This window comes from Coccidioides posadasii, chromosome 2 (genome assembly GCF_018416015.2).
Source record: "Coccidioides posadasii str. Silveira chromosome 2, complete sequence".
Taxonomy (NCBI): Eukaryota; Fungi; Ascomycota; class Eurotiomycetes; order Onygenales; family Onygenaceae; genus Coccidioides; species Coccidioides posadasii.
The window spans coordinates 3,481,606-3,509,086 of record NC_089408.1 but is presented as its reverse complement, the minus strand read 5'-3'; positions in this window follow the sequence as shown (position 1 = coordinate 3,509,086).

Sequence of the window (27,481 nt, the reverse complement as noted above, 5' to 3'; positions counted from 1 at the left end):
GATTGATTGGGCGTCCAGCCATTTTCGTGACAAACCCCAGATGCATTGGCAGATGTTGGGAATAGAGGGAGAACAACTACCCACGTCATGGAACGAATTCGAGATGTGGTGTAAGAACGACGTTGAACCCGAGATAACTCGTAGTCGAGGCACGATGCAGCATTATCATGACGCCGTCCAACGAGAGAACCAACCCATACCCTCGTTTTTCACGTACATTGCCGAACTCGAACAGGACCTGGACAGTTTACCAGATGAATCCTTTCGTGTACCCTTCCTACGGACGAAGCTCAGACCAATCATCCGGGCTGAACTGGATAAACTGCAACACCAACCAAAAACGGTTGCGGAATTACGAGAACAAGCGACGCTCATTGAGTCCATCCTAGGAAAGAAGAAGCAAAGTCAGTGGGACAAGGACCAAAATGAGAAGAAACGGAAAATCTCAACCTCTCAAGGGAAAGGTGCGTCCCAACAAGACAACGAAGGAGGTTATCCACGAACGAAGAAGACGCCGGTGAAACCACTTCCAAAAATGTCGGAAGAGGAACACAAACGACGAATGGATGAAGGGCTCTGCCTAAGATGTGGCCAACCAGGCCATAGGGCAAAGTTCTGTACAAACGGCTCCAACAAGTCCCAGCGGACAGACGAAAAGGACGAGGATCGGGCAAAGGCTAGGGCCGCAAAGCCCATGCAAGACCCAGGTCAAACATTAGAAAGACGGGGTGTTAACCCAATAGAGAAGGCAAGCAGGCGCAGTATGTGCCTGTCGGCCACACTGACTACACTGTCAGGTGGTCTTACGGAGCAAGCTGCACTGTTGGACTCAGGTACCACAGTGGACAGTATCTCCTACGAACTGGCGTCCCAATTGGACTGGGATCAACCAGAGACGCCCATGGGAGTCATTGAGATGTTGAACGGAGCTGAGGCTGATTGGTACGGCACCTACAAGGCCCAACTCACTATGACGGACTCCATGGGGACCACAAAGGTGGTAAAACGTACGTTCGCGGTGATCGACATGGTCGACGTGAACATAGTCCTGGGCATGCCGTGGTTAGAAGATTTCAACCCGGACATAGACTGGAAGGACAAGACGTGGCGTTACCGACCCTCAGAGGAAACGGTGGAACTCCTGAATGCAGGTAGATTCCTCCGAGCGGTGCGCATCAAGAACGAACCCTCTTATGTCATTTTCGCGTCAGACGACAACCAAGTCCTGACAGAAGTGCCTGAGTGGTTGAGGGACTACGAAGACGTTTTCTCAGAAGAAAAAGCGGCAGAGTTGCCGGAATTGACGAAGGTCAGTCACCCGATTGTCCTTAAAAACGGCCGCGAGCCCCCGTACATGCCAATCTATGGACTATCGCCCAAGCAGACGGAGGTCCTACGAGAGTACATCAAGGACAAGTTATGCAAGGGTTGGATACGTCCGTCACGAAGTCCGGCAGGGGCTCCAGTGTTGTTTGCACCCAAAGCTGATGGAGGACTCAGGCTCTGTGTCGATTATCGTGGTCTTAACGCAATCACGGTGAAGGACCGTTACCCCTTGCCGTTGATAGACGAGATGTTAAGCCGGTTGGCGGGAGCACGCTACTTTTCCAAGGTAGACCTACGTGATGCCTACCACCGGATTAGGATCAAAGAAGGAGACGAATGGAAGACCACGTTTCGTACAAAGTTTGGGAGTTTTGAGTACCTTGTCATGCCTTTCGGGTTGTCAAACGCACCAGCGACCTTCCAGTCCTATATCAATAGGGCGCTGGCAGGCCTGGTTGACGTATGCTGTGTAGTTTACCTAGATGACATCCTTATTTTCTCAGCCTCAGAGGGAGAGCACGAGAAACACGTTAGACTAGTTATGGAGCGTCTAAGGGAATACCAGTTGTTTGCAAAGCTTGCTAAGTGCGCTTTCAAAAGGCGAACGATCTCATACCTCGGATATATCATTGATAACGAAGGTATTAAGATGGACCCAAAGCGGGTACAGACGATCACGGAGTGGCCCTTGCCACGAAGTTTCCATGATATCCAGGTATTCCTGGGTTTTGCGAACTTCTATCGGAGGTTCATACGAAAGTACTCGGTTATCGTGGCGCCGTTGACAGACCTCTTGAAGGGCAGTGAAAAGGGAAGGAAGAAAGGACCTTTCCTCCTGACGCCCGCTGCCAGGGAAGCGTTTCGCGAGTTGCAGGCGGCCTTCTCCAGAGAGCCTGTCATCCGGCACTATGATCCAGAACGTAGAATACGTCTGGAGACGGACGCTTCGGAACATGCTGCAGGTACGATATTGCTACAGCTGTTCGAAGATGGGTGGCATCCAATTGCCTACTGGTCATTCAAGTTTGACCAGACCCAACGAGCCTATGGCACGCCGGATAAGGAGATGTTGGCCATCGTCCGAGCGTTTGTTCATTGGCGGCAGTACTTAGAAGGAACGAAGTACCCTGTAGAGGTCATCACGGACCATGCAAATCTTCGTTCATTTATGAAGTCCACGAACAAGGTGGCACAACGACGACACGTAAGGTGGATAGAGGTCCTCGGGGCGTATGACTTTGAGATCCTCTACCGCCCTGGGAAGCATAACCCAGCCGACGCATTATCACGAAGACCAGATTATGTCAAACTAGAAGAAGACATTGGTCTGCCGACGTATACGCTCAAACAACGTTACGCGGATGGTGTTCCAGAGTGGGACCCATTTGAAGGAACTTCCTTTGATGAAGGAGGTATCCAAGTACGTGCTGCTCGCGCTGTCCAAAGCAGTGGGGTAGAGGTGGCGCAGGGGAGACCTGGTGGCACCAAGATGGTTGAGTCAGTCCAGGGAGCACCAGCCAAAGATGCTGGGGAGGCTCAACGAAGGAATTGCAGGAGATCCTGGATTCCCCGTGTGCGCGCGAACACGGTGACGAAAAACGAAAAGGCCTATGACGAACCAACTGTGAGCGTGTTGGACCTGCTGCTAGAAGCACAGGGAGACGATCCCTCTGTACAAGCGAGATTCGCCGAGGCAGGATCTCAGCAGTCAGAGTGGAAAATAGACGAACGAGGTCTTTTGACGAAGAGCGGCAGGATCTACATCCCTAACGATCCGGCTCTAAGGCAGGAACTACTACGAGTCCACCACGACGACCCATTTGCAGGTCACTTTGGCGTGGCGAAGACGTTTGCCTTGCTCCGGCGAAAATACAATTGGCAATCGATGAGACAAGATGTCCAGACGTACATACGCGAATGCCAAACCTGCCAACGAGGGAAGACTCCAACGCACAAACCATATGGGTTGCTCGCATCACTGCCGACACCCAGTGGTCCCTGGTGTTCAATATCCATGGACTTTATAACGGACCTCCCTCCGAGTGGAGAGGAGAGGAACCCATACGATGCAGTCCTGGTTGTTGTGGATCGATTTACGAAGCTTGCACGTTTTCTTGCGTGTAGAAAGAAGATTGACGCGCCAGAGATGGCAAACCTTCTGTTCAGAAGGGTGTTTAAAGATTTCGGATTTCCAAACGATATTGTTTCGGACCGGGGATCTGTTTTCACAAGTGAATACTGGTCAGAGCTATGTTTTCACATGAAAGTTAGACGAAAACTTAGCACGGCATTCCACCCACAAACAGACGGCCAAACAGAGGCACTGAACAAGATTTTGGAGGGATACCTTCGTGCCTATTGTAGCCATAGGCAAGACGACTGGGAGGAGTGGCTTGTGTATGCAGAATTTGCATACAACAGGTCAGAACACTCCGCGACGCACATGTCCCCGTTCAAAGCAATGTACGGCTTCGAACCTAGGGGACCAGACGAGATCCAGGAGTCGGTCGACGACGACGACGACGCACAGACGGCGCCCGACGGGAGACTGAGGATGATCTCTGCGTTAAGGGATAGTCTGGTAGAACGTTTGACGAAAACAAAAGAGGACCAAGCACGGTTCTATAACCGAAGACGTCAAGATAAAGTGTATGCACCTGGTGATGAAGTGATGTTGTCATCAAGGAACCTACGAACAATACGTCCTTGCAAGAAGTTAGACGACAAGTACTATGGACCTTTCTCAGTGATAGAGGCCATAGGAAATAACGCATATCGACTGAAGCTCCCTCCGAGCTATCAGATCCACGATGTTTTCCATGTCTCATTGTTGGAACCGTACCGCACGAGAACGGGTGAGGCGCCAACGCGTCCTCCCGCGGTACTGGTAGACGACCATCATGAGTGGGAAGTAGACGAAATCTTGGACGACAAAGCACGCTACCGCAAGAGACGTTACCTAGTGAAGTGGAAAGGATTCCCTATTGAGGAATCGACGTGGGAACCTGAGGAAAATCTCGAAAATGCACAAGAAACCCTTAAGGATTACCTAAAGAAAAGACGAAATTACAAGAAGACGAACGAACCTACGTACAGGAAGAAAGGTAAACGTGACACGAAACAAACATAAAGACCACAACGCGCCTACGAAACCAAGAATTTAACGGCGAGAAGGCGTACCGCGAGGGCGCCCGAGACGCGGCCGCGACGGTGGCGAACCGGCCATAGACGAGCGAGGCTCGGGAGTCGCAGGTACGTTTGGTACGACGACGGACGGGACCACAACAGAAGGCGCAGTCACAGAGGAAGGCATCACAGACGAAGAAGTATGAAGAGAACGAAGCGTTTCTACAACGCTCCGAAAACCAGAAGAAACAACGTCGGTTAGACAATCAATAGAAGACGTGAGGTTGGCCTAAGCAGAAGTTAGTCTGAGAACAAGTAAGATGGTACAGAAGACCTACGAGACCGGTTTCCGTGCTGCCTCGAAGAGCTTTGGTTCCACTCGTCAAACAAGTCGTAAGATGGTCAAGCGAGACTCGGACGTTTGCAACTTCATTTTCTACCCGAGAGAGAACAGTACGAACTGGGCTTGACGAACGAGGGAACTCAGACGGGCCGTCTTTGGTAGATTCCGTCTCGGACACGAGGTCCACGGTCTTGGCTACATGGCGTGAGGCAGGACGACGACGTTTCATGGAAGGTCCTTCGACAGTAGAAGTGGCCTGGCGGCGGCGACGTTTAGCGGCTCCTGAGTCGAGCCCACGAAATTCACGCACGAGTATACTCATGCACTTGACATTGTACGGACGACGCGGATCGGCTGCGTCAAAACTATGGTATTCTTCTCGAAGTCGCAAGAGCCGACGAACTAGTTCGACGGCGGATTCTGGAACCTACAGCCATGTCAGAACAACAAGAAGAACGGACGAAGACGCACTTACATCACGACAGGTACGGGTTTGACGTTCTAAACAATGAGAACAAGATTCCTTCTCGGCGTCCCATAGACAAGGCTCGCTTTCATCCAGGCGGTCCGTGAACATCGAGTAAACGCAGACGGAGCACGGAAGAGTGTCTTCTTCGTCGTGCGCAACAGGGTCTTTCGACGACAACATCGTGATGAGTTATAAAACGAACGAGGAACGACGCCTGAGCCCAAACAAAGCAGAAGAAAAGAAGGAAGAAGAGGGCCAGGAACTCTCTATTTATACCCGTCATAACGCACCAAGGTTGCTAGTCCCACGACTTGTTGATAAACAACGTGACAACGGACAACAGACGACATAGCAACCAGACAAGCAAACAAACAAAGAAACGAGTACGTGACGAAACGCTGGACTTTCGTAATAAAACGATTGCTATCCTACGACGAAGGATGTCTACTGCAACCGGCGGCGATACGCATGCGGGATGTCTATATAGACAAGCAGTGAGTAATGCAGAAGCTTACACATCCAAGAACCTACGATGCTCCACCAATGATAGGGGAGCTACGACGACGTACGAAAAACCACTTCGGTGGCCCTATGCCTCGGAGTCCGAGGCCTCTGGGGGGGGGATAGTGTTACGAACGTAGACCTAGACCAACCAAGCATCGGACGACGTCGGATGTTCAGGGGTATTCACGTGACCCCAACGCTGAACGTATAAGGATCACACGATTCGCATGGATCGTGGGAACCCCAGCGTTCAGTCTCCGAGTGAGGGGACCCCTACGTTTTACGCACGACTCCCTCCCACCAGTTGCGGGCATCGTACCTACTTAGCTCTTTCGTATCCCTAATCCTGGGAAAACCTACGTGACATACGACCGGTTCCCCTAACAGAACTTTATAAATGAGTGAAGATTTGCATAATTTATAATAATCTTTACAAAGTACTTTATTTCTTCTAAGTACTGCCACCAATAAACAAACACTTGAATAATGGCTAATATCTTCTTATCTAATATGCTATAAACTTATTGAGTCTGGTCAAACTTGAATAACTAGTAGATAACTGAATGCTATCTATTATCAAACAACTGTAGCAATATTATATCTACAGTATGTTTTAAAGTGTCTGTCTCCAGACATATTCTATATTCTAAATTGTAGTGACAGATGACAAATTCTCTAGAGAAAACCACTTTTAATGTGTGAAATACTTCTCTAACAACAGATATCAGAAGAAATAATCTTTTCTTTTGCTTATTTTTACTGTTCTTAAAGAGCTCTGTTAACAGCATCTAATAACTGAGTACTTTTGTAAAAATCTTCAATAGAAGTTTGCAAAACTCAGAAATATCTGAATATTATAAAAACTTCATAGTAAGAGCTACTCTATAATTATCTGTACCCACTTTGATTCCATCTTAATACCTTGATTATTAATAATATATTCAAGATATGAGATTATTTATCTTTTGAAAGCACACTTAGCAAGCTTTGTAAATAACTACTATTTTCTTAGATACTTCATAACTAGTTTAATACATTTCTCATACTCTCTCTTTGAGACAGAGAAAATGAGAATATTATCTAGATAAACTACACAGCATATATCAACCAGGCCTGCCAGCACTCTATAAATATAGAACTAGAAGGTTGCTAATGTGTTTGATAATTTAAAAAATATAATAAGATACTTAAAACTTCCAAATTTTGTATAAAACATAATCTTTCATTTATCTTCTTTTTTGATTCTAATTCAGTGGTAGATATTATATAAATCTATCTTGAAAAAGTAGCATGCTTCTGCCAATCAGCTTAACATCTCATTTATTAACAGCAAAAAGTAACAGTTCTTTACTATAACTGTATTAAGATTATAATAATCAACATAGAGTCTGAGTTCTTCATCAGTTTTGAGTGCAAACAATACTAAAGTTCCTGCCAGACTTTATAATAAATATATTTAACTCTTGCATAACTTGTTCTTAATGTACTCTTGTAAAACTTCTGTCTCCTTGAGCAATAATCTGTAGATTAATATATACAGAGACTTGCAGTCATTTTTAAGAATAATCAGATAACTAATTTTTATTAATTTTAGTAATTCTGTTACTTTTTCTTCTGAGAAAATATCTTTATAGTCTCTTAATTACTCAGATACTTCTGTCAGAACTTGATTATTATCTGACACAAAATAGCATAAGAGAGTTTATTCTTAATACACACTGCTTGAAGAAATCTATCTGTATTCAGAAGATCTACTGTTTTCTCTGAAGATTAGTAATACCATGTCTTGTTCTTTCAGTCTATATCTGGATTAAAGTCTTTTAACTACAGTATATCTAGAACTATATTCATGTTGACCATGTTAATCATTATAAATGTATATTTTATCATCTTTATGGTTCTTATAAAGTCTGTTATAATAAGTTGAGTCTTGTAAATATTATATTAATCAGTCTCAGCTCTGTTCAACATTTTAATAACTTCTATAGATATCTCTGGTTGATCTCAGTTTAATTAGAATGCCAGTTTGTAGAAAATACTATCTACTGTAGTATCAGAGTTTAACAGTGTAGCTTGCTCTGTAAGATCATCTAATAATATAATCAGTATAGCTGACAGACATATACTGTGCCTGCTTGTCTTCTCTATTAAATTAATACTCTGTCTTTCTAATGTTTGATCTAAGTCTTGCATAAGCTTTGCAGCTCTAGTCTTTGCCTGACTTTTATTTTTTTTGTCTGTCTGTTGAAACTTGTTTGAGCTATTTATACAGAACTTTGCTCTATAGCCTGATTAATTATATCTTAGACAGAGCTCTTTATTTATTTGTTGTTTATATTTCTCTTTCAATATTTTTGAAAGTGACTTCACTAATATCTTCTTTGTTTGTAGATAATCTTCTTTATTATCTTGTTAAAATACATCTTTCTTTTGAGAAATTAAGATTTTCTGTTTCTTCTTATTTTAATTCTTATTCTACTAACTTTACTTCTTCTTTTCTAGAATAAACTTAATAAGCATTACTTGTACTTGTAGTTCTGCAACTATTTTTGATTGATGTTGCAGTTTATTCAGTTCAGTTTAAATAATTGATCTGAGCTTTATCTATAGAAAAAATACATAAAAGAATTTATCTGATAGATTATTCAGATCTTGTTCAAGTTTGACAATATACATAAAAGACAAGAGTACAGATTGGTTTTCCTGTTGAACAGTATTATAATAATACTGTATTGTGTCTTGACTGCAAGTTATCTTGAGTTTAATGTTGTTCTTATATCATATCTCAAATTTATTTTATAATATAGGTAGTTATTTTTTCTCTATTCCCAATATCTGTCAATGTATCTGAGATTTATTACAAAAATAACTGAATATCTAATTAATTCTGACTGCATCTGATATCTTTTATAGTGATTTTCTCAGGCAAAATTGCTGTCTTATTAAAGCTAATCACAGTTTGCACTTATCAAGTAATTTATTATAATAATAAGATGTCTTTGGAGGCTTTACATTGTTAAAATTATCTGACTTCTCTATCAGTTATGTGTGTAAGAGGAACTATAAGAAGAAATCATTGTTTGCTAGTTTTTGTTCATATTTAATCTGCTTTTGCAGTCTGTGTATTTTATTCTGTTCACATATGTTTGCTAGATTCTTTTATAGATATGTTTTCTTTTCTTCAAAGATCTCTTCCCTTCAGGTTTTGTCTGATGTATTGAGGAGTGCACCTCTATTATTCATGTTGTTTGCTGATGTTTTACTAGTAGTGGCTCCACTACTACTGGTGCCTTTATCAATATTCATTTTCTCTATATTAATGTCTATCTCTGTCAGATCTGCAATATGAGGTGTTGTCATGGTTCATCTTATAAATCTTGATAGCATTATACTGACTTAGACAATGGTATGTTGGAGTGTTCAGAATATTAGAAGAATCAGTTGTAGATTATGTAAGTTTTTCCAGAAAGAGGTACAAAAGAGCTAAATAAATCTGATGCCTGCAACTGATAAGAGGAAGTTATGCATAAAATATAGAGGTTCTCTAACTAGAAGACTAAATGCTGGGGTTTCCATAATCCATATGAATTGTGTGTTTCTTATACATTCAGAGTTGAGGCTACATGAGTACCTCTGAACATCTGATGTTGTTCAATGCTTGATTGGTCTAGATCTACATTTGTAACAGAAGCTTTCAGAAACCAGCTGAAAATATTTTTAGATTTAATAGCAAATACCTACATTCAAGATGTCAGAGTCAATTCTATAAAAATATATTCTGAGTAGAGAAGTGAGAAGAGCATCTGGTTTTTTATATGTAGCAGCACCAGAAAGCTAGCATATCTTTTATCAGATGGAAAAAATAGCAAACCTGTCAAGTTACTAGAAATCTAGCTTGATTTTTTTCTTAAGTGCAGAAAAATTAATAAAAACTGCTCTGATTTGTAAAGTAGCCTATATTATAGCTTGTTTCTAGTTCAAAAACTTAGTTACTATAAGTATTTGAAAAGCTATTTTTCACTAATTGATTCTGATTTTTCAGCTACCAAACAGTATAGAACATACTAGAATTTAGTAGAAATTGGTCAGAATTTGCAGGGATCAATTTGCCTCAGCTATATCAAGAGTATCAAGTTGATACAGCTGATTTAGTGCTGGTACAAAGCCTGGAGAGCAAAGATTAGATGAGAAGAGCTAGAGAGATAAGTTAAGAGTAGATAAGATAAGAACTCTAGCTTACTTAACACACTTCAACAAAAATATAAGTAAGCAAGAGTCTTGGTAAGGAAAATCAAATTAAAAAAGTGTCTGGTAAGAGATTTTTCAGATAGAAATTGTGTAATAACACAACAAATAATAAAGATATAATAAAGAAAATTTGATGGTTTGTATAAAGAATGCTATTGAGATTGTCTCTCAAATTTCAGATGAAAAAACTATGTGATTGCTGGGTAATAGTGTGAGAAGTGTTTCTGACAGGCATGAAGCTGGCACCATTTACTTCCACTTATATCTCAACAACACACAGGGTAAATCTACTGAAAATTGGAGAAATTCTTAAATAGGGAGAAAGCTTTCAAATGAATGTAATTTTATCTAATTTGAACAAGAATTGACTGAGTTGTGAAAAGAGCATGTGGATGAGATCATTAGTAATGAAACATCTGGTAGCATATTAAAAGATTATCTTTCTGTTGAACATGTATCTTTATAATGCATCTTTAACAGAGCAGTCAAGATCTTGTTTTATAAATTGAGAATAGATATGCAATAAACTTTGGTTATTATCTGATACAGAATGCATGAGTGCTTAACAAAAACTCTTATATAAAATCTGTATTCTTGATTGAACTCTACAAGAGTATCTCTTTACAAGATAAATATCTGTCTTTTTTTTTAAATATTTGTCTATCAGAAAATAATATTATTGTCTACAATAGCTTTATAATTCTTGATATCTTTGCAAAACCTATCTGTTGTTATCTTTTTTGTGAATCTTACTATAGCAAATTTTAACTAAAATCTCTTAGTTTCTGTCTTCAACTTCTCTGGTATCACTCTGTCTCCTAAATCTGAACCCAACACTATAAACCATCTAGTGTTAGCTGCTACTATAGATATTCTGCATGCTATTCTTTCTAATAACTCAACATTACATGTGGTCTATAGCCAGCTTACCACAGCTATCAGTACTGCCACTACTAAGAGTTGGCATATTAATTTTCAAGAAAGTAAAGTGAGAGCTGATATAGAAGAAGAGTATAATTTGAAAAAAGAGATTTAATATCTGAGAAATAAGATAAGTAAGAACTTGAATTATCTAGTAGAATTTTAAACTGCAATACTTGCATAATATAATGCTCAGCTAGAGAAGTTAAGATTAAAAAATAGCAAGTCTTCTGCTTGAAAAGTCTTGAAACTCAAGAAACTTAAAGAATATAGTGGAAAGATAACTAACAATACAGCTAACAAGTAGCTTTTCCAATACTGATTATACAGAATAAGAAACTCATCTTTACTGAAAAAACTGTAACTAATACTCAGAAAGTCACTTTAGTATTCATCTGGCTTACAGATAATACTGCAAAAAGTAAACTACTGAAGAAGATCTAGCAAACTGTGACTTAAACAACTATTATATATCTGATATATAGCAAGGTTTTGAAGACTAGATCATTATCTGATACTTAAAACTTAATATGTGAGGATCATACATGTGGATCAGCATGACAATGAATCTCTAGGAGGAATATACATGGAAAAGAGTACACAAGGTAAAAGATCTGTATTCTGGCAACTATGTACAACTTGTAAACAAGATTGCTACTGACTCCCAGCAAGAAGTTTGTGCAGTAATGGCCTTTTATGTGTGCTCACAAGCACATGACTTAGTGTCTTATGAGAATGCATGCAACTTCTAGCAGCTTGCAAGCTGAGTTCTCTGGCCCTCACAGGTGCTGTTTGTCTGTGTAAGAGGTTTGTGGCGAATTCTTACACTTTAATATAATAAATTTTAGTGTGTTGGCCTCTACTACTCTCAATAAGAAGAAGATAGAGAAGATTAATACTCTCTGTCAGATCTCAAATTCTTCAAGAAAAAACTCTTAAGTTTGGTGACTCTGGTGCCACTATAATAATATATATTATAATTGTAATGCAAAAGATTACAGATTGATCAAATGCCTGAATGGAACTGATAAAAAGAAAAAGAAAAGAAAGAAGAAGAAAACCAATAGTAATTTCAGATTGAAAAAAAAGTAGAGTCAGTAAATGCAAAGGTACTTACTGATACTCTATATAAGATCTCTACTTCTGATAAAATCTCTGATCTCTCTAATCTGCTGAATTCAGCAGAGGTTCTCAAGACTGAATCTTCTACTATTCTGTTTGATGCTGAATATTTTAACACTACAGAATCAGAACAAATACTCTATTATACAAAGATTGTTGCACTCATAACTAACAGAAATATCAAGATAAAAATCTGGTTGAATTCTGAAGCATCAACTGAGTTTATTAACAAAGTTCTAGTAGAAAAGATAAAAGTTAAGTTAATTCTCTTCTAGAAAGCTATCAAACTACTGAATGAGAAATATATATAATTGAATTACAGAACTTACTACTATCTTAAACTTGATATTTTCAAATACTGTATTGCTGCTAGAGTTCTTGATAACTTTAATTATGAACTAATCTTGAAAAGATTGTGACTAGAAACTTAAGATTTAAACATAAGTTGAAAGTTGACACATATGAATATTACTGATAAGTAAAAGCAAACACACATGATATTGTCTTATAATATATAATAACATATTGATACTAATAATCTTGAGCTAAATCTAATAACAGATTATTAGTTAGCTTGTGCTCTGTAAAAAAGTTAACAGAGTGTTATCTTTATGTTTTAAAGATAAGCCAGGTGGCTCACTGGTAAAATGAGCTGCAGGTGCACTCTAGAGTGTGGGGTTCAAATCCTTCAACTAGCACACTTTTTTACCCATCAAAGTTGCAGTGTAAAAGGCAACCCATGTATGCTCATGGCTCTACTAAGCTACTTACTATCTTTTACCTAATGACAACTGATAATTGAGTAGGGATAGTGGGTTCACCTAGCATCTGGTGAAGCTAAAAATAAATGTGAGTGGGTAGACTCCACTGCACTACTAAAAGCTACTTACTATCTGTTATTTAATGATAACTGATGATTGGGTAGAGATAGTAGATCCATCTAGCATCTGGTGAAGCTAAAATGATGCAAGTGGGTAGGCTCCACTGCACTACTAAAAGCTACTCCACCTAGTGATCCAATAATAACTAATAATTGGGTGACTAAGTGGGGTGCCAATTCAGGGGAATGGATTTGAAAACCACCCAAGAGCACCCCTGGTTATCTCTTGAGATAATTGGTTAGTCATTAATGGCAAGACTGTGATGGCTAATTGGTAGGCTAGGATGCTGAGATTAGCAACTGGAAGGCGGAGTTTAGTAGCTAGTAAACTAGCTAGCTTCTAGAACTAGTTACTAGATCAGTATGCTGGGCAGTAGTGGCTTAACTAGAATCAGAATAGTTAATGCTGGCTTGAGAGAATAGTTTACAGCAGTTAGTTATTATAGGCATATGTATAATAGCTTAAAGTGTATCCCCTTGTGTTTGCATTCCCTACAGGCCTGGTTGACCCCTGGATAGACCTTAGGGACTCCAGAGCTAGGGTGGCTGTAGGGCCAGGGGCAAAGCAAAATGGAATGCACCTTGGTCTGAAAATCTAGCTGATTTGATAGATATTCAAATTGAAAATTCAGACAAGAAAACAGCTAAAGATAGTCACATAAATAGAATTAAAAATCTAAATAATAGATTTTTAATTCTTTATTCAGATGGATCCAAAGCTAAAGAAAGTCAATATACTGATACTGGTGTATACAATCTACAAGATAATATTAGATTTTCATGGAATCTAGGAAAATATCTTGAAGTCTTTAATGCAGAACTGTTTGCTATAGATAAAGTATTTAAATTAGCAAGTTCTATCTCTCAGTCTCAATCAAGATCAATATCAGATATCTGGGTGTTTTCTGATAGTCAAGCTGCTATTCAGAGACTCATGAATCAAGATCTTAATTCTGGCTTATATTATCTTCAATTTATAAGTAAAACTGCTATGTCTTTTAAAAATCAGCAAATTAATCTACATCTTCATTGGGTTCCTGCACATGTAAATATACATGGAAATGAAAAAGCTGATCTAGCAGCAAAGAAAGCTACAGAATTGAATCAAGTTTGTTCTGAAAAATATATATCTCTTACTTATATAAAAAGACAAATAAAAGAACAAGCAATAATAGAGTGATTTGAAGATCTTTTTAATAGAGAAAGTTCTACAAATCACTACTCTTAATTCAAAACAAAATCCAGATGAAAAGCATTTACTCTTTCTATATCTAAGAAGATATGGTTAACTATTTGCCAATTAAAGCTTGGTCATGAATATTTCAGATCTTATCTAATAAGATTATCTGACTACTCTTCTAATTTATGCTATTTCTGTAATTGTGTTGAAAATCCAAAGCATCTACTATTAGACTGCTTAGCTTATTATACTGAAAGAAGAAAAATTCAACAAGAACTTAATATTTTTAAACTATCTTTAAATTTTATTTTTGAAACTGAATTAGGCTTAGAGTGGTATCTGGTTCCAGGATTTCCTGTCCTAGTCCCAGATTCCTGTCCCAATTCCCATCCCAAGAATGTGTGAGGATTGTACATGTGGATCAGTATGACAATGAATCTCTAGAAGAAATATACATGGGAAAAAGAGTACACAAGATAAAAGATCTGTATTCTGGCAACTATATACAACTTGTAAACAAGATTACCACTAGCTTCTAGTAAGAGATTTGCACAGTGACAGTCTTTTATATGTGCTTGCAAGCACATGACTTAGTGCCTCATAAGAACACATGCAACTCCCAGCAGCTTGCAAGCTGAGGCCTCTGACCCTTATAAGTGCTGTTTGTCCATGTAAGAGATTTACAGCAAATTCTTACAGATTTCCCCCCTTGTAAGCCTTGGTCTCTCAAGATGACTGTCTCATTAAAAATCTTCATGAGTAGAAAAACAAAAAACCTCTTGGGAAAAATAAAAATTTCCTCATAAGGAAAAGAGTACAGCCTTACTAGAGATGTGATATCAACACAACTCTAATAACACAACAGAACCCAATAATATAACAATATGTAGAGAGTCTCTATTGTTCTTGCTAGCTCTGTGTCACTATTAGATAATGAACACTAGCTTAAGAGAGAGCTTTCTCTTGCTTTCTCTTTCTCTTCTTTTCTTCTCTTTCTTCTCTAGTCTATATCATCTTTATATAGGCTGGTATTCGGGACCGGGACAGGATCCTATTTCCCATTGAACCTGGTCCTGGTCCTGAATTTAGAAACAGCTGGGATCCCAAATATAAAATCTCAGTCCCATGTCCCATCTCACTCAAGAGCTTGAGGTTCTGTTCCCATTCCTATCCCAGAAATTATTTCCTGGTCTCATTCTCAAATAGAAAATTATGTCCCACATCCCATTCCAGCAGAGATGGTAGACTCCCATTTCTCATCCTGGCTGGGTCCATAGTGGGATCAGGATGGGACCAGGATTCCTGGTCCCATTGTGTCAAATTCATAGAGAAGAGTCAAACTGATCAAATTTTGTGTGGACTGTTACCAAATTTTGTTACTTTTTTGATGAAGGCAGAACCCATAGAAAAATCAATTTGATTGTCAAAAGAAACAAAATATTAAAACTAACTAATAGCTGAAGCCAGCAAATAAACAGAAACTGCCTAAATGACAAGTTAATCATTATTGTCATCATCTTTATTATTATTATTGTTCTCCTTCTTTCTCTTCTTCTTCTTCTTCTACTTCTTCTTCTTCTTCTTCTTCTTCTTCTTCTTCTCCTCCTGCTCCTCCAGAACTGGCTTTGTGAACCAGACAGGGGCTCTAATACCTGCCATTTGACAGGTGGAGACCCTGATAATGCCAGGGGGAGGCAGAGAGATGGTGGTGGGCAGTGGCAGTGGTGGTGGAGCAGCAGCAATAATAGTTAGTGGGGTGGGAGCAGCATGCAGGCAGCAGATAGTGGCAGCAGAGATGGGGTGATCAGATGCATCAATCAGATCAAAATAGTTTGACCTAATTTTAGCACCAATGTCAAGAATAAGCTTCATATCATCAGCATTGATTATAACACACTTACAGTGCACCATTGCCATAACAGAGCCTATATTACTTAGTATAATTGTTGGTGCCATTACTAAGAGTGACTTATACTCAAACAGAGCACATAAGATTACTTCAGTCATCTTCTAAAGTAACTTAATAGCAGTACATTGCCAGCAATATTCATGTTCTTGATGACAGAACAAAGTAATTTCCCAAACTAATCACTAAAACAGGGCCACCAGCAAGATTAGCTTAATAGAGCTCTGGAAGTGGTGGATTTCCTTGATAGCATCTATTTTTATCAATTAGTATCAAGATCATTACCAAAAATTGTTACTTTTTGACATACAAGTGCTGGTCTTTCAATTTTGAACAGGAGAGTGGGGATAGAGATTCTTCTGATTAAAGTTGACCAGATCAACATCTTTATTAGCTTTACATCAATTGCTCTTCTTCAGAGCCCATTCTTTTAATGCAGTCTTGTGCCACTCCTCTCCAGCTATGCAAAATGAATGTGCATGGGGAAAACTAACATCTTGTCAGTAAACAATATGTGCCAGAGCAGTATTCTGCAAGCACTCATCTCTTAACATGACTCATTTTGTTGCAGTATATATTCATTGTATGTGTGGACATCAAAGTGCAGTAAATAAAAAGGTGGTTGGGGGGGGAAGAGAGGGAATTGTCAATGTTAGCCCTGAAGAGAAAGAAGAAGAAGAGGAAGAGAAAGAGAAGAGAAGAGAGACTGATCTGATGTTATTATTCTGTAGTCAGTATAGCAACAACATGTTAATCTTGCCTATAGCAACATGCCTGTAGAATGTAAACAATGTGTATAGTAATTATTCTACAGTACTTGGTCAATACACTCTATAATCCCATTATCCTGTAGCCAGTATAGTAACAATGTGTTGAGCTTGCCTATAGTAATGTGCCTGTAGAATGTAAACAATATGTATAATAATCATTCTATGCAAGTACTTGGTCAATATACTCTATAATCTCATTATCCTGTAGCCAGCAATTCAACTCATCACATATGATTGTGAAGATGAGATCAAAACAATATTCAATGAGAGAGAAGATCTGTGTGGCATGGGAGCATCATCAGGCCTTGGAAGGCCATCAAAAAGATATATTCAAGGCAGAAGAGGTGGATCACAAGACACACCATGATGTGCTGAAGAGGATTCAAGCAAAACATAAGTGGTATGCATCTTTAGTGATTTGCATTGAATTATATTGACATTTATTGCAGGCAGAATAGCAGTGAGGAGGATCACAAGATGATTAAAGATAAAGTTATTGAAGAGTTGATGGCCAAGTAATTTACCAAGAGCAAGTCAAAGAAGTATCATAAGCACCAGCTCATGGTCTCTCAGCAAAAGAAGAGAGAGGAAGAGAAGAAGCATCATCAAGAAAAGACCATAGAGGCTGAGAATGAAGCTCAGCAGAAAAAGAAGATAGAATTCAAAAGTAACAAAATTTGATAATGGTTCTGACATATTTAGGTCAAAACAAGTCAGGCACAGCATTCTATTGCTGCATATAGAAAGGCCTGATTCTGTCAAATGATAGCCAGACTTGAGATCAAGATCATGATCTATAGTTATGATTATCTTGCTGCAGTCAGTGTATTGAGAAAGAGGGTTAAGAAGAAGATGAGAGGATTTCTGGGTTAATTACAGAATTCAAGTGAAGACAACAACAGCTCACCTATCTCAGAGAAGATGGAGAAAGATGATTTTGAGATTGTGGTGTTCTCTGATAAGAATGATGAGAAGGACAATAAGACAGAGAATGATTGAATTATTGATATCTAGAGAAGAAAGTTAGGTTTTTAGTTCTTTTTTTATATTAATTTGAGAATGGGATGCTATTAAATTGGCAAAATGTTTTATTTTCCTGAAGAAGAATGTTTCATTTTGTAGAAGAAGAAGATTTTGTAGTTGGTTGCTGTACTTACAGAGTAAAATGAGGCTAACTATCTAGAGATTATCAAATTTTGCATGGGCTCTGACCACATTTTGTTACTTTTTTGACTAAGGCAGAACTTAGAGAAAAATCAATTTGATTATGAAAAAAAAAAAAAAAAGAAAGAAAAATCTAATAACTAAAGCCAGCAAACAAGCAAAATCTACAGAGGTTTCTTCAGAATTGACCATAATTTAATATGGAAAAAAACAATTTGTATTGTGGAAGGAGCTGCATCATAAGTTGTTTGTTACTTGGTGGTTGACTACTGAAGCTGCTCAGTTGGTTAATGATAAGAAGTATGGTGATCTCAACTGGAAGGCAAAGTAACACTATTCTGATTTTTGATCAAAATTTGATCAGATGGCAGAGCATTCTAAGAGTACTTTAGAGATGATTTACAAGTATTGCTAAATCTTTCTCAGCTATTCAAGCTTTTTTCAAAATGGTACAAGTGATCTGAAGAAGCATTTAATAAGCAAAGATTGTACAAAAACTAGTGACAGACAGGGTAACACTCTGGTTAACATGATAGTAGGTCATGGATTCTAATTTCCCAAATGTAACAAATTTTAGTAACAGTTCTGGTGTCTTAGCAACAGTTTCCAAAGCATTCTCAAACAGATTCAGATCTGTCTGTTCCTGAATGCAATCAAGATAATTTTCTCTGGCAGCTTGTACAAACATTAATATTCTTGAATCTCTTATTTCATGCTATTGAGAATCCAGCATTCCACACATTAATAATCATGCTCAACCCTGCAATGGCTTTACAGATACCCACACAAGGAATATTATATCAGGTCATGAATGATATGTACAATCAGCTATTCTGAAATCTTCTCTTTGATCATGATTCAATAATCAAGATATCTCTGGCAGTGGATAATTGGACAAGTCTCAATAACCTTGTCTTTATGGCAATTAATGATTATTACATTACAAAGAATTGGGAGTACTGTGAGCATTTACTGGGTTTTGAAAGTTTAGAGGGTGCTCATACTGACAAGAATATAGTAGAGATTCTCCAACAATTACTAGCAGCATGGAGGCTTGAGAGCAATCTTCTTGCAATTACAAGGAACAATGTATCAAACAATAGTATCATGCAAGCACATCTTATACATCAGTTGAGGCCAGCATTGCAGCAGTTGAACAAGACAACTGATTGAGATGCAGAGAGTGAAATAATACTCTGTCTTGCTTATATGATTTAACTTGTGGTTCAAGAGCTGGTTTGCAATCTCAAGATTCAGCCAGACAATAATGCTCTACCCACTATCTTTAATGAGAGCTCAATTACTGATAATCTAGCATTAACAGACACATTTGCAAATACTCTTAGAAAGGTAACAAAATTTGATAACAGTCTTGATATACTTGAGTTAATTTACTAATCTTTGCTTGATAATAGATTCATTTTGTTGCCAATGCAACCAATGCCTCCCCCTAACTTACTGCACATTTCCAAGAATATCAACAAGAGAACCAGCACAAGATGATTCAAGATGTTTGCATAAGATGGAATTCCATCTATAAGATGTGTGTTTGTGTCTTGTTGCTTCAACAAGCTGTGGACTTATAAATTCAGGACTCATCATCAAAATACCAAAGACTTTACTTATTGGACCATGACTGGAAGCAGCTAGAGTATATGATTGAACTGTTGCAGCCATTCAGTCAATTTATCAAGATACTGTTCAAAACAACAGGCCCAACAATTCATCTGGTATGGGCAATGTACAATCATCTTTTCCAGTATTTAGAAAGAGAGGAGAACAAGACCCAACAGTTGACAACAAGAGAGAACATTCAAGAAGCCATCAAAGCTGCCAACTTGAAATTCCAGAAATACTATAGTGATACTGAGCATTCAAAGAGTGAGCTGCTAGCTGTAGCTGCTGCCCTCCATTTATCATGCTGTATGAGAGCATATGATTCAGAGAATTGAACCAGTGATGAGCATGAAACATATCAATAATATATTTTAAGATTTTACAAAAAGCATTATGAGAAATATGAACAGTCAAGAGAAGTAATACTTGATGTGAATAATGTATATTTGTTATAAGTATTATTCTGATTTCTTCTCTGCTAACTTCTCTAGAATATTGAGCAAATGATTTTTGAGAGACCTCATTAAAGATAAGCAAATTTCCAAAATGAAATGGAGTAATATTTAAATAATGAGAATTTGACATCATCTCAAGCTCTAATTCTGGAACAGTGAAGAATGCTAGAGCCTGATTTTCCAACTGTTGCTTGAATAGCAAGAGACATTCTGGCTATATTTTTGACAAAGATTGGGGTAGAACAGGTTTTCAATATTGCTTGGGATACATGTCATTATTGATAATTGCAGCTCCATGCATCTACAATCAAGAAGATCATACTGCTTAAACATGGAGATAAGATGCATATACTGAATGAAGCACTCATATTACATGAGGAGTTGGCCAAGAAAGTCATCCAAGATAATCAAGATGATCAAGATATCCCAGAGATTGTACAGAAAGAGATTGCAAGCCTGCTAAATTCACTACTTAATTCAGATGAGAAACAGGAAATACATCAACATTATCAATAGATGATAGACTCAAGTAGCTAATAGCTTGCAATATGATTCAATTATGCAAAGAGCATTACCAAATTTTGGTACTTTTCCAAAGTTGAATAAATTGATAAAATTATGTTAGGACTGTTACTAAATTTTGTTACTTTTTGACAACACAAATGGACCAGAGTTCCTGGTCTCATTCTACACTTTACTGGTCCCATCCCATATACAATATTGAAATCCCAGTTCTATTCCATTTTGTTATGTCAGGTCCTGGGCCCATCTTACTAGCTAGATTTTGATCCCAGTCCCAATGCCATCCCAATCCCAATTCCCACAGAACTGTCCCAATATGCTGTTAAACAACCCAGTCCCATCCCATTAAGCTGAGCTTCAACCTGATCCCGTCCTCAGGATAGGAATTGGGACGGGAATCTGGGACTGGGATGGGAAATCCCGGAACCAGATACCACTCTATCTTTATAAAGGTAAGTGAACCCTGAAAGCACTGCTTCACATGAGAGGCAGGCTTGTGGGAGGTCTCTGATGTTCTGGAAGAAAAATGGCTTCACTTTGACATTCCACAGAATTGGCTGAAAGGCCACAAGCTGGTGAGTTCACTTCTGGTTGTGTCTTTGCTTTGCGTGGCCATTCAGTTTTGTCTTCACATGGGGTTTGGTTCATGGAGAGACTGATGCTTGCTAGCAGTTGCTGCCAGTGTGCAGTCCCCTCTCTGTGGTTGTTGCTCTGGTGCTGGCTGGAAATGTGAGTATTCTCTATCACATTTCAGTTCGCAGCTAACCTTCTTTAGATTGTTGTTGTTGTTCCCCCTGTGCCAGCAGGGTTTGTGAGTGCTGTGGTCCTGCAGGGTGCTTGGGACTGCCTAGCACCTCTTCTGTAAGATCAACAATGGTGGTCCCAGATCATCTTCACCTAAATACTGCCAGCTGCTACTTTTGCTGGTGCATTACAGGCCAATCTGGTAGTTCTCTCAGGCCTCCCCCCCCACACAGAGGCACAAGCTTTGTCTGCCTGCAAAAGAGCATGGTGTTGTGAGTCTATTCAAAGATCTGTACTTATTGCTGGTTTGAATAATTCAAATTAGTTAGCTGTTCACACCCAGCTCTGTAAGAGTATTCTTGTGACTAGAGCTGGAGTCTGGCTATTATTAGAACAGAAGTGCTCTGCCTGCAAGAGAGCACAGCAGAGCTATAATAATATAGTCTTTACAGAGTGCATCTCTATGGACTTGGGTCAAAAATATAACAACTGTCTATATCATAAGCATCTTGCTGGCTCTTTCCAGCAGTGAGATTATAGATAGTTGTTACAGATCTTTACAGAAGAAGCTGGAGACTCTAATTATATAGTCTTAGTTTAGTTTTTCTTCTTTTGTTTTGAAATTAATTGAATTCAGTTCAGTTTGACTATGTCTTTTCTCTCTCTTACCCATTTTCTAGTTCCACTATCTCCATCCATCTCTTTTGTGAACCAGGCTTGTCTGGGTTTCTACTATAAAATTGTTGGAGTAGCTTTCTCAGTGGATGAATATTACTTGCAGAAACTCATGTCTTGTTCTTCTTATTATTATATTCTTCTTAATATACTCTGTACCACAGCTTGCAATTCTCTCTCTTTAAGTTAATTATCTTACAGACCTGGTACTCCTTTTTATTCTTGTCTGTCTTATGAACTTTGTGATGAGATGAGCTATTAATTTCTTTGCAGATCTTGTGTTTGCAGAGCAGAGATATATGAAAGATATTATAAGTTTGCAGATCTGAAGATAGTTCTAGTCTGTAGACTTGCAAGCCTATCTTCTCTACAATTCTATAAGATCTATACCTCAACAAATCTAGTTTTTTGTTAGGCTGTGTGATCTTGATATTGTGAAGATCAAGCCATATCTTGTCTCTTATCTGAAAGACCTTTGTAATGTGCTTCTGATTATAGTACTTCTGCTGATAGACTTGTGTCTTTGTGAGTGATTTCTTGGTCTCTTTGCAGAGCAATCTCATTATCTCTGCCTGATCTCTTGAATTCTTGCACATATAGTTATACTCATCAGAGTTCAAGAATTCTGTTTGTGGATTCAGCTTATATATCAGCTGGAAAGGTGATTTCTGTGTGAAAGCCTGTTGTGAGTTATTATATATGAACTCAGCCATTGGCAACCATATCACCCAGTCATTCTAATCATAATTAACATAGCTTTGCAGGTACTGCTCCAGCACACTATTCAGTCTCTCAGTCTGATTATCAGTTTGCAGATGGAATACTGTGCTTATTGCTCTCACAATCTTCAAGATATAAGTCAAATCACCTCAAAATTCACTCATAAACAGAGATTCTTGATCTGTTACTATGCTTGCAGGTAATCTATACAATCTTACTATCTTGTGAATAAAGAGATGGGTCAATTTCTCTAATGTCAGCTTCTTTGTTGTAGAGATAAAGTGAGCCATCTTTGTGAACTGATTTACTACAACCAGAATACAGTCAAACTACATCTTCTTAAAATTCAAGCTTGTGGGGAGATCTGTAATAACATCCATACTAATAAATTTTCAAGAATAATTTGGAATTAATAAAAGTGATAGTTCTTCTTGAGACTTTCTATAAACTCTTCTTGAGCTCTCTGGCAAACCCCACAGGCTTTGCAACACTTCTTCATCAGTTCTCTTATTCTTGGCCAAAAGTATTTGCAAGCTATAAGCTTGTATGTTCTTGCTGTAGCAAAATACCCCACAAGAAATAGATTATAATAACATTTAATCAGCTCTATTTACAGAGTCTCATTCTGAGAGATGTACACACAACTATCTCTATAGAGAATACTTTTCTTCTCTTTCCACATTACAAATTTCTTTGTGTCTGTCTTAATGCCTTTGCAGACCTTAGCTGCATAGTCATCACTTTGCAGTAGATTTGGCAGTGATATCAACAGATTGGAGCTGCCCTTTTCATAAGAATTCTTCTTACAGACCAGGTCTTTGATCTTCTAGATCTGTATTGTGATCTTCTTTACTTTACACATGTCTCTCAAGACAATCTTCACAAGTAGTTTCTTGGTTTCAATCTGAAGCTTTACAGAAATAAGTTGTGCATTCTCATCTTCTTTCTTCTCTCTCTAGTTAAGAGAAACTTGAGCTGTTGATTCTAACTTTTCTGTGGTCTCTTGCTCCTTCACAAGCATTACTCTTAGTTAATTTGCAGTCTCATGACTCTTCTTATCATCTAGACCAGTCTTTTTGATATAGTCAGATCTTTATAAGGGTCCATCTGCTGGGTTCTCAGTTTCTTTCACATGATTAACTGTAAATCAAAAGACTGTCAGTCTTTGCACCCAGTAAACCTGTCTTTGTGAGAGATCTTGAGCAGTCTGAAAGTAGTGCAGGCTATTATAATTTGTAAGAACTTGAACTGGTGTTTGCAAGTCTTCCAACCAGCAGTACCAATATCTAAATAACTTCACAATTGTGAGCAGTTTCTGATTATGAATATTATAGTTTATCTTCACAGATTGCATCTTCTGTGAATAAAACTCAACTGAAACCCAGATGTCATTCTTCACCAGCTGTGATAGAATATCACACACTGTGAAGCCAGATGCATCTGTTTTCAATCTGGTCTTCTGTTCTATATCAAAATAATGAAGCATAACAGCTTCTATAAATACTCTTTTCAGACTTATGAAGACTTCATGATCTTTCTCAGTCATGAAAGTGTTGGCTTCTCTTCTCATCTCTCTTCACACATGTCTGCTTAGCTTTGCTTCTTCTCTCTTTAGAAGAGCAGTCAGACTATGAGCTATCTTAGAGAATCTTGGAATGAAGTATCTGTAAAAGTTTGTGAATTCTAAGAAGATCTGAACCTCTTTCTTACTAGTTAGCTCTGGCCAGTCAAGAATAGTGTCCATGTGGCTCTTCTCCATAAGAACACTCTCTGGTGTTATAACATATTCAAGATAGTTAATCTTGCAAGCATTGAACTTGTACTTTGCCAGCTTGTAATAAAGATCTGCATTCTTGAGTATCTTAAGTACCAATTTCACATGCTTCTCATAGTCTTTCTTGTAAGCTGAGTACACAACCATATTATCAAGATAGGCCACTGTGAACACATCCAGATATTTGCTAAGTGCCTTCACAATATATGATTGGAAAGCTGCTGGTGCATTTGCAAGTCCAAAAAGCACTATCAAGTACTTAAATAGCTTCTGTGAAGTCTGAAATACAGTCTTTCACTCATCCTCTTTACAAATTCTCAGTCTATAATAGATATTCTTGATATCTAACTAAGTGAATATTGCAGCTTCTGCAAGCTTATACAACACATCTTTAATCAGTAATAGAGGATATCTATTCTTGACTATTTTTGAATTCAGGTTGTAATAGTTCACACATATTCTTAGTCTGCCATTCTTCTTAAATATGAATAGGATGGATGCTCCTGCAGATAACTTAGGAGACTGAATGAATTTATAAGTTAGAGCACTGCTCAGATATTTGTGAAGAGTCTCTTGCTCAGCTTGCAAAAGTTTGTATATTCTTTCAAATTCTGGCTGCTTCTCTAGTTCAAGATCTATAATCAAATCATCTTTGTAGTGTGGTGGCAGCTCTTAAGTTCTCTTGTCACTAAATACTTCTGTGAGTTTGTGGTAGGCTTCTGGTATCTGGAGGTCTAGGTCTGCTGTCATCACCTGTTCTGATTTGTGGAGAGTCATTATATAGATGGGCTTCTCTCCTTTCACAAGCTCTGAGAGATTAACTGGTTTAATCTTTATAAGTGGGTTGTGACACACAGTTTGGAACTCTAGCCTTAGTTTCTTGAAACACATCTTAAAATTATATTGCTGCAGTTAGCTCAAGCCCACTAGCATCTCATCTCTTATGTTTGTAATTATTACTTGTTCATGGAACAACTGCCAGTTTCTCTGAGAGTTACAGACTTTAAAGAATATATTTGCAATCTCTTCTGCAAGAGTGACATTCTTATGATTCATAGTAGTTTTAATCTCTATAGGCATCTTGTGCATCTCTAGATCTAGCTTCACAGCCAATTATGAACTGATCACTAGAGATTGACAGCCTGAATCTATTAGTGCTGACCAGATAATACTTCTGTCAGTTGAGCTTCATGTGCCTAGAACAATAGAGAGAAGAGCAAGAAGACTGTTCTTGAACAACTTTATTATATTAATTCTATCTACTTACAGCCCTCCAACTTTCTATTTGCTACTCTTCTTCTTCTTAAAACAGTCTTTTGCAAGGTGGTTCTTTTGGCCACACTTAAAGCATCTCCCATCTTTTTTCAAGACTTTGTGATTCTTGATAAGATTCTTTCCTATCTTCTAAGCAGGTCTCTGGAGTTAACTTCTCTTATTTATTTACAGCCTTGAGTTATTAATCTTTATATCTTCACAAGCACTTCCAACTGAATTGATAGACTTTGTGTGTGAAGCATTCTTTGTATAGGCTACTGACACACTTGATTAGAGCTGGGTGGCTAGTGCTACTATATCATTAATGTCATCTGGTATCTCTAGCTGTTCATCTAGTTTGGTTTGCATGGGCTTATCCAAGCCCTATATAAACAGATTCTTCTTCATTTTTGTGGAATCTTCAAATTCTTCACCAATCTCTGTTGTGAGCTCTAGAAATCATTGGTGATAGGCATAATCAGTTTCATCCAAACTTTTGTAAAGATTAAAGATTGCTTGTTAAGAGTTTTGTGTACAGTTTGCTGGGTCTTCTAGCCTCACATGTAGAAATTCTTTAAGGTCAGTTCAGTTGTTTTTTGATGAATTGCCTGTGTGATGGACCTCTCAAAGATCTTTCTCAATATAACCAAGTTCTGTAAGAGCATATATGAGGGTATCCTCATCATTCAGTTTGCTTGTGTTGTGAATGGATTCAATATCTGAGATAAACTAGCAATATTCTGTGTAGGTTCCAGTCTGGTAGTGCTTTATATGTTGTGGTGGTCTCAAGATCAACAGATGCTTTACAGATGTTGAGTTAGAGATGATCATATCAAGAGATTTACTTCACAAGTGCTTTTGGGTGTTCTGGAGAGCATTCAACTTCTCTTACCATTTCACTATTTTCTTTAGTAGTTTGGTCTCCTCATAAAGCTGTTGAATTTTGTCTTTTGATGTCAGAGTAGACTCTCTCTCTGAGTTTACAGTGCTTGTTTCATTAACAGTTGAGAGAGATGAGATGTCAAGATTGATTATCTCTTCACAAACTTGAGTTTGTTCTTCAGGTAGGTTTTCAGCTAGTGTCCCAGGTTCACAAGTTTCAGAGAGTTGGCTTCTTTATATTGATATCATTGTCAGGCATCACCAAAGAAGAGTGGCAAAATGTGAGAATTGTATGTGTGGATCAGCATGATAATAAATCTCTAGAAGAAATATACATGAGAAAAAGAGTACATAAGATAAAAAGTCTGTATTCTGGCAACTATATATGACTTGTAAACAAGATTATCACTAGCTCCCAGCAAGAGATTTGTGCAGTGATAGTTTTTTATATGTGCTCACAAGCATGTGACTTGGTGCCTCACAAGGACACATGCAACTTCCAGCAGCTTGTGAGCTGAGGCCTCTGGCCCTCACAGGTGCTGTTTGTCTGTGTAAGGGGTTCGCGGTGAATCCTTACAGAATGGGATTGGGTTGAAGCTCAGCTCAACAGAATGGAACTGGGTTATTTAACAGCTTATTGGGACAGTTTCATGGGAGCTGGAATTGGGATGGGCCTGGGACCTGGCCATGACAAAATGAGATAGGACTGGGATTTCAATATTGTATATAGGACAGAACCAGTAAAGTGTAAGATGGAACTGAAAATCCTGATCTTATTTGTGTTGTTAAAAGATAATAAAATTTGGTAACAGTTCTAACATAATTTTATCAATTTATTCAACTTTGGAAGAGTAACAAAATTTGGTAATGCTTTTTGCA